Source organism: Triticum aestivum, chromosome 6B (genome assembly GCF_018294505.1).
Source record: "Triticum aestivum cultivar Chinese Spring chromosome 6B, IWGSC CS RefSeq v2.1, whole genome shotgun sequence".
Lineage (NCBI taxonomy): Eukaryota > Viridiplantae > Streptophyta > Magnoliopsida > Poales > Poaceae > Triticum > Triticum aestivum.
Window position 1 is genome coordinate 218,185,856 of NC_057810.1, and position 3,343 is coordinate 218,189,198.

The window sequence follows — 3,343 nt, forward strand, 5'->3', positions numbered from 1 at the left end:
TAACTAAATGCAAAACAACAGCATAAAAGGGAAAACGGAAAAGAGTATAAAAGAAAGAGGAAAGTATCGTCCCCCCCCCCCCGAAATCCTCTTTGATGGATCAATTTCCCCCTCAACTCTAATACCGGATCAATCAGCCCCTCAAATCTCTAAAACCGGATCAATTCCCCCCTAAAGTGGTTTTGGACTTGATTCTGAGTGGTTTTGACCTAGACCGTGCACTTCTCTCGGTTATGGCCGTGCACTTCGCTTCTTCAGTGCCGCCAGCTCGCCTCCGTGGCCGGCATGCTCGCCGCTCGCCGTTTTCTAGGTCTTGAGTAGGCTGCCACAGAAGTACTCCCACTCCATGCCTACACGGACGCCGGTGCTTCCCGAGAAGCCATCTAATGCCATGCTGCTGCTCAAGTCCGACTGCCCCATGCGGGAACCGCTCTGTGTGCCTCGCACCGCTCTGACAGGTGTCCCGCTTGGCCACCGCAGGAGATGAGCTGCATCAGCACTGCCGGCGCGCTACTTCGGCCGCCCGCGATCACGCCCTGCTGCACCAGGCCCACATTCTCTTCTTCCCGGCGAGCGGCGACGGTGTTCGAAGCGGCAGCCATGCATGTGTCATTCTTGATGAGCATCTCTAGCGCGTCGGGGCTGCTGGACGATGGCGGCAGTGAGATCTCGTCGGCTTTGAGCTCTGTCGTAGGCTCTTGTGGCGGAGACGGATCTGGGCCCCGGTACCGGCGGTGTCTCTCACCGGTCCGCGTAGCCGCGTTCGCCCCGACACCACTGCGCGGCGGCCACATGGTACTCGCTGATGTCGAAGGAGCTCCAGTTCTTGCATCGGCCGTAGCCCCTGCTAATGGACGTTGTGGGCATCTTCTTCTTGTTCACGGCCTAGCAGGTAGGGGTGGAGGACGACAAGGATGACTCTGTGGAGGCGTCGCGCGGGGAGGAGGCAGAGCCCTGGAGCGCGTACTCAACGCCGCTGACTGGCAGGACCTAAAGCGAGATGGAACAGAGGTGAGCAGAGCGGGTACGCGGTCTCGGTCTAAACCACTCAAAATCAAGTCCAAAACCACTTTAGGGGGGAATTGAACATGTCTTAGAGATTTGAGGGCATGATTGATCTGGTATTAGAGTTGAGGGGGAAATTGATCTATTAGAGAGGACTTTGGGGGGAAACTGATACTTTCCTCTAAAAGAAAAAGAGAAAAGGCCTAAGTGCACTGTGCACTTAGGCCTGCTCGCTACAGGAGCCGGCCCAGCCCAACAAACCTCCCTATTCTCTCCTTCCTACTGCTCACAGGAGTGTGGTAGACGCCTATACGTCATCCATGGCGCGGCTACCGCACGCGTCGACCATCCCGCGCCCCCCTCGATGGATAAGATCCACCCCGAGCGCACCCTAATCCCCAATCCCCCTCCTCCTCGCTTGCTCTCTCCCTCTCAAATATTCCCTCCTGCCCGTGTTGCTCGCCATGGTGGTCGTCCTCGTCACAGCCACTGGCCTCCTCGGTGATCGGGAGGATGTCCGGGAGCATCGCCATCCCCTGATCCGTCTCCTTCACCTCTAGATTGGTTCGGGAAGCCCCGTCACCATCGCCCACGTGCACTCTCTTCTCCGATGCCCGCAACGACCGCAACCTCGATCCGCAACCCCCGACCGCCTCCGACTCCCTTGAGTCCACCATGACACCGCTGTGAGCTCGCCTTGATCTCCCCTTTGTTTTTTCCCATCGAATTTGTGCCGTAGCTCCCCATCGCTCGCGCGCGTTATGGCCACCGATGCTTGTCGTTGCTGCCGCTGGTCCCGGCCACAACCGTGTTCCCTGCTGCGCCTCGCTTCCTCAGGGCCACGCCCCGCGCCCTCTAGCGCCACCGCGCGCATGCCCGCTGCCGCTGCCCCTGTCCGCCTCGCCCCGCTTGCCGTTGCTTCCCCCTGCTTTCCCCTCATGTCGTCGCCCTGTGAGAGCCGCGCCCCGCAGCCACTCGCCGGAGGCCACGCTCACCGCGAGCCCGTGCGCCTACTCGTGTTCCCGCGTGCCCGCCATCGCCTACAATCGTCCTGGCGCGCCTGGCGCCCGCTGTCCCACGTGCTGACCAACGCCGGCTCCGCCCGACCGCCCCTCCTTGCACCTTCACCCGCCCGCATCGGCCGCCCCTGCTCCCGCCTGCTGCTTCCTGCTATTGCCGCCGCCGCCCCATCGTGCCTCGCCTCGAGCACGCGCCTCCCCGCTGCTCGCCGTTAGCGTGCGCCTTCCCTGGTTGCCGGTGCCCTGCCGTGCCGGCCACATCCGCCGCTACCTCCGGTGAGCCCTGCCCTGCGCACATCGCCGGCCCGGCCATGTTTCCTGCTAGGTGCTGGCCGGGCCTTTGTTTTTGTTTAATTAGAGGGGATAACCCCTTACCATTTACACTTAACCACCCCCACTAATGTGCTACTAACCCCTGAGCCCCACCACTAACAAAGTTTAAAGTAACCTCTGTTAGCTAGTTGGCCCTATGACAGGTGGGCCCCTGTCCTGTTTGACCAAGTCAAAATGCTAACTGGGCTAGTCCTAGTCTATGATAGGTTCCCGTTGACCCTGTTGACTAGTCAACTAGTCAACAGTTGACTGCTGATTCAGCCCTCTGGCCCCACCTGTCAGCCACATGTGCATAAGGCTGGGTACACTTTTGTGTACCTATGCATTTAATAATTAATATATTTTTGAATTAAAATAATTCCAGTAATTTCAAAAAAATCTTATAAAACTTTGAAAATTAATATAAAATAAACCGTAACTCCTATGAAAAATACTTTGTACATGAAAGTTGCTCAGAACGACCAGACAAATCTAAATGCGCTATCCGTTTGTCAGCCACACGTCCCTAGCGTAGCGAACCTGCAACATTTCACCTTTGGTTCATCTGTCTGAAAACGTCAAACACCGGGAATACTTTCCCGAATTTTCCCCCTTCGCCAGTATCGCCTACTACCGCGTTAGGACACACCTAGCACTACTCATTGTCATGTCATGCATCGTCATGAATATGTTTGCATTATATTTATTGTTTCTTCCCCCTCTTCTCTCGTTAGACACCGAGGCTGACGCTGCTGCTGCCCCGGTCGACTACGGTGTTGACGACCCCTCCTTTTTGCCAGAGCAACCAGGCAAGCCCTCCCTCCTTGATCACCCGATATCGCCTATTCCTTCCCTCTACTGTTTGCATTAGAGTAGTGTAGCATTTTACTACTTCCGACTAATCCTATTCTGTTGCATAGCCTGTCATTGTTGCTAAAATTGTTGATACCTTACCTGCAATCCTAAATGCTTAGTATAGGATGCTAGTTTATCATCAGTGGCCCTAC

The 3,343-nt window shown here is 56.4% G+C and overlaps 1 pseudogene; it reads right to left on the reverse strand.

The window, feature by feature from the left end:
• Positions 1–231: 231 nt before the first annotated feature.
• LOC123139108 (protein SOSEKI 5-like) lies at positions 232–867 on the reverse strand (annotated as a pseudogene).
• Between the last annotated feature and the right edge of the window lie 2,476 nt (positions 868–3,343).